A 5,418-nucleotide genomic window follows, 5' to 3' on the forward strand; every position below is an offset into this window, starting at 1 on the left:
CTAAGTGGCAAGAATGCTACCTAGGAGAAAATAAATAACCTCAAAAATATTGGTCTTGAGATCCTTTGATCTTACAGTTTATTCCAAGGAAAATAATTAAACAACTGTAAAAACACATATGTATAAAAATAATTATCATAGTGTTGTTTGTAGTACTGAGAAATTGAAAAGTTAAATGTACAATTGACTAAATTCATCATGGGTCCACCTAAACATGCCATTAAACATGATGATGTAAAGTAACCTGCTTGGGGTTTCGGATTGGGATTGGCTATACAAATCCTACCACTTCTTCTCTGTCCTTCCAGGATACTGGTCGATAAAGAATCCCTTGCCAAATGGGTATTAAAATAATAGCTTTATTACTAACCAGGCAAGCACCCAATCACCCCAATGCAGGACTCTCTTGTATCAGCAGGAGAGAAAGACTTGGATCTGAAGCCAAAGTGAAGCCTCCTACTCTCTTTGAATAGAACTTGACTATGGTAAGGAAGAGGAGCTCTGATAGCATAGTGCCTAAGGCACTTGACTGCTCACCAGAAGGCTGGCGGTTCAAACCCACCAGCCACTCCTCAGAAGGAAGGTTGAGCAATCCTACTTCTGTAGTGTTACTGCCTCGGAAACCCAAGGAGGGCTCGCTATGAGTCGGGGCCGACTCGACGGCAAACAACAACAACATGGTAAGGAAGAGCTTTACCTACAGAACTGAATGAGTCTAGTTTGCCAGCTGAATTCATGGATTACTCACCTAATTTCTGCAGAGAAAAAAAGAGGTTGGCTCTAGGCCTTGTCCTGAGTGAATTTACCACATGGAAACAAAAAGCCAAAGAGGGGTCAAGTGTACTTCCCCTTTAACACTTGCCACCCTACTCATTACCAAAATATGATCCCATATTGGGATTTACCAGAATAGCTACTTCTGTCCTCTTGAGAAGAACAGGTGAATATGGAGAAAGAAAACAGAATATGCTCCCTCTTACACCCCCTAAAGGAACTTTGCTAGCATAATGCCTAAGGCATTTGACTGCTAACCAGAAGGCTGGTGGTTCAAACCCACCAGCCATTCCTTGGAAGGAAAGTTGGGCAATCTACTTCTGTAGTGATACCACCTCGGAAACCCAGAGGGGTTGCTATGAGTCAAGTCTGACTCAAGGGCATAAAATGTGTGTGTGTATATACTCCCTAAGGGAGAAGGGAGTGGAAGCTCCCTCCTCTGTAGGCTATCATAGGAATAAGGAAAGGTAGAAGAATAATCTTCCTCCCTCCCCAATATATACTTGTTAACATAAACCAAAACCACACTGCTGTGGAGTTGGATCCGACTCATAGGGACCCCTCCTTGGGTTTCCCAGATAGTATCTCTATGGAAGTAGACTGCTCAACCTTTCTTCCGTAGAGTGGTTGGTAGGTTTGATCCTCCAGCCTTCGGGTTAGCAGTCAAATGCCTTAGGTACTACACCACCAGAGCTCTTTTTGGAAAAATGTATTAAAGATGTAGTCTTTTGTGTGTGTGTGTGTGTGTGAAAAAAAATATATATTTAGAATTAGCCAGCAGGACTTCGTTTAGATGATCCCAATTTCGTTGGCAACATCCAAAGCTCCATAGTCAGGAGCCTGTGGAACATAGGCCTTTTTCTCTCCATCAGGCCTGACCAAGGAGTTAACCTTGGCCACATCAGTGTCATAGAGCTTCTTCACAGCCTGTTTGATCTGGTGCTTGTTGGCTTTGACATCCACAATGAACACAAGTGTGTTGTTATCTTCTATCTTCTTCATGGCAGACTCAGTAGTCAGAGGGAACGTGATGATGGCATAGTGGCCAAGCTTGTTTCTCCTGGAGGCGCTCTTCCAAGGATATTTGGGGTGTCTTTGGAGCTCAGTATCTTAGGCTGCCAGAAGGTGGGTGACGTGTGGATCTTCTTTTTTTTTGTGGCTGTGGACGCCCTTCAGCACTGCCTTTTTGGCCTTCAATGCCTTCACTTTGGCTTTAGTTTTTGGAGGGGCAGGGGATTCCTTCTTAACTGTCAGCACCATCTCCTTAAAGATGTAGTCTTGTCAATAAAAATTTAAAAAATAAATATATAAAAGATTGACAGCCTCAGAAACCCAATGGGCAGCTGGCTCTACTCTGTCCTCTAAGGGCGCTGTGAGTTGGAACCAACAGCAGTGGGTTTGGTTTGGGCTTTGCTTCCATAAAGATTACAGCCTTGGAAACCCTATGGGATAGGTCTACTTTGTCCTATAGAGTCACTGTAACTCAGAATCGACTCAAGACAGTGGGCTGATATGGCTGGATTTTTAAGCTCCTTCTTCCTTTGGTGAAAGGGAAGTTCACTCTTTGTCTCCCACTGACCCCATCAAACAAAAAGTGCATTTAGCTTTTATTTCCAATTAGCAGGGAGAAGTCGAGTTAGAAATGCACAAAGACAGGGTATTAACAATGCATCATTACTTGATTGTTGCTCTTGGTGGCTTAGTGGATAAGGCATTTAGCTGCTAACCAGGAGGTCAGCAATTCAAACCTGCCAGCCACTAAGAGGAAGGAAAATGGGGTGATCTACTTCCCTAAAGATTACAGCCTTGGAAACCCAAGGGAGGTCGCTTTGAGTTGGAGTCTACTCCATGGCAGTGAGTTTTTGGTTGTTGTCAGCTGCCCTGAAGTGAGCTCCCAACTCTTGGCGACCTTACAAATTATAGAGTAGAACTGTGTTCCATAGGATTTTCTTGGCTATAATCTTTACAGAAGCAGATCCCCAAGCCTTTTCTTCCATGGAGCCACTAGACTGGTTCAAACAAAACTTTTAGCTTAGCAGCCTATCACAAACCATTTGAACCACCCAGTCTACTTGATTACATTAAAAAATTGTATACCCTTTACAAGACAACAAAAGAGGGGTTGCCACACAATATAGGATGTTCTACCAACTAACAATAATATTCCCTAGGACCTATCTCAGACTTGGAGGGTTTTCCAAGGAATACTCAAGCCAAAAACACCCACTGCTGTTGATTCAAATCTGACTCATAGCAATCATATAAGACAGAGTAGAACTGCCCCACAGGATTTAAAAAAAAAAAGTAGTGTTGTTTATATTTTCAGTTATCTTTACCATTACATTTATTACCTGTGTACTAAATAATAATAATAAAAGTACTAATGTTAGGGGAATCTAGGTAAACAGTATCCTGAAACTCTGTACTATATTTATAATTCAGCTACAACTCTAAACCTATTTCAAAATAAAACATTTTAAAAATACTAGCTTTGCAAACACTATGAGAGGATGGGGAAAAAACATGTGATGTTACTTTCCTACCTGAAACAACTGAAAAACTGGATACCAAACCAAAAAACCAAACTCATGGTCATTGAGTCGATTCTGAATCATAGCAACCCTCACTGGGTTTCCAAGGCTGTAAATCTTTAGGAAAGTAGATCACCCCATTTTCTTCCTGCAGAGTAGCTGGTGGGCTCGAGTTGCTGATCTTCTGATTAGCAGCCAAATGCCTTATCCACTACATCACCAAATCTCCTTAAAAAACTGTATACAAGATACAAAACAGGGTTTTTCAAGACACTGGACAACAGGATGAACATCAGTGATCCCTGAGAGACAGGAAATAAATGGGATGAGGCCTACAATGACCCTGGTTTACTGCCTAGAGAGAGTTGCTAGGCTGTGGTGAAGGGAGGGGGAATCCAGGTGGAACCTTAGGGGCCTCCCTGAGTTGAGGAGATACAGCCAAGGTTTTGAAGAGGCCAAGGAAATCAGATTTCACAGGGCAGAGTACCAGAGAGGAAAGATCTTCAGAAAAGGAAGATTCCAGAGGTTTACAGAATAGTCAGTTTGAGTACTGATCAGCACATATACATGAGGAAAGTACTCAAGGCCAGAAAAAATAACCCCTCTAGAAGATTAGAAAGAACAATCCTTGGAAGACACACAAAGTTGAAAATAATTCCTGCTGCCACAAGCTAGACTGAAAAAACTCGTAATTCATAGGGCATTGGGTAGAATACTCAGGAAGATTTTGCGTAAGAAATGTTGAATAATTAAGCCTGAATGGTGCACTGCTGCAGGTCCACCGGACAAATCATAAAGTCAAGACCCAAGGAGATCAAATTGTTTCCAAATAAATTAAAGATGCTCCAGTACAAATCTCAAGGATACTAATAGAAATACAAACATATCCAGCATCCAACAGGTAAAATTCACAATGCCTGGCATATAATAAAAAAGAAGTTACCAAACATGCAAAGAAGTGGAAAAAATAAAACCCATACTAAGGAGAAAAATCAATCAATTGAAATAGACCCAGAACTGACACAAATGTTAAAAGCTGGCTGAGAAGAGCATTCATTAAAACAATATTTGTATGTTCAAGGAACTAAAGGAAAGGTTGAACAAGTTAAGTGGCAACTTAAAAAAAAAAAAAACTGCAATTGAACTTCTAGAGGTGAAAACTACGATGACTGAGATTGTATTAATGGCAGATTGGACACTGCAGAAGAAAGATTAGTGAATTTAAAGACATAGTAAAAGAAACTTTTCAAAATGAAAGGATATAAAAGACTGAACAACAACACCAAAATGAGTAGAGCATCAGTGAGCTATGTTAGTGCCTAAGGCATTTGACTGTTAACCAGAAGGCTGGTGGTTCAAACTCACCAGCTACTCCTTGGAAAGAAGGTGGGCAATCTACTTTCATAGTGATACTGCCTCGGGAACCCAAGGAGGGGTCACTATGAGTCGGATCCGACTCGACAGCAGTGAGTTTGGTTTGTTTTTGGTAATATAAGTGGACCGTCTATTCTGCAACTGATCATGGGAATGGAGTAGGCTGGACAGCGTTTCATTCCACTGTGCATGGGTTTGCCATGACTTGGGGGCCGACTCAATGGTGACTAACAGGTTACAACAGTAACCTGCTGGGTGGGTTCAAATTGCCAACCTTTTGGTTAGCAGCTGATCACAAACTTCATGCACCACCCAGGCTCCTTACACTACATACAGCTCAAAAGAAAGTCCATTTACTTTCCTTTTACTTGTTTAAATCTCCATAAATAATTTAGAAGAAAATAGGAAGAAGGAGGAGGTCATCCACTTCTCAAAGAATTGGCCAGGGAAAACCTTATGAATAGCAGAGAAACGCTATCTGATACATTACTGCGCAACTTTATGAATAGTCCGAAAATATTGTCCAGTACAGAGGAGGAAGATGAGTCACTTAGCTTAGAGAGCTCTCAAAGTAGGCTGGGCAAGAGCTGCATTATCAGAGTAAAATCAGCCTTACTCATATGGATAAGGTAAAGCTTTTGAGACCTCCATTTGCTGATGTGGCACCACTCAAATTGAAGAGAAACAGAGGCAAACATCCATTAATAATTGGAACATGGAATGTATGAAGTATGAATCT

At 41.3% G+C, this 5,418-nt stretch overlaps 1 pseudogene; it reads right to left on the reverse strand.

The window, feature by feature from the left end:
• Nucleotides 1–1,563: 1,563 nt before the first annotated feature.
• Nucleotides 1,564–2,034, reverse strand: LOC103212195 (annotated as a pseudogene).
• Between the last annotated feature and the right edge of the window lie 3,384 nt (nucleotides 2,035–5,418).

Source organism: Orycteropus afer, unplaced genomic scaffold, assembly GCF_000298275.1.
Source record: "Orycteropus afer afer isolate SDZICR_OR568_19922 unplaced genomic scaffold, OryAfe1.0 scaffold00015, whole genome shotgun sequence".
Taxonomy (NCBI): domain Eukaryota; kingdom Metazoa; phylum Chordata; class Mammalia; order Tubulidentata; family Orycteropodidae; genus Orycteropus; species Orycteropus afer.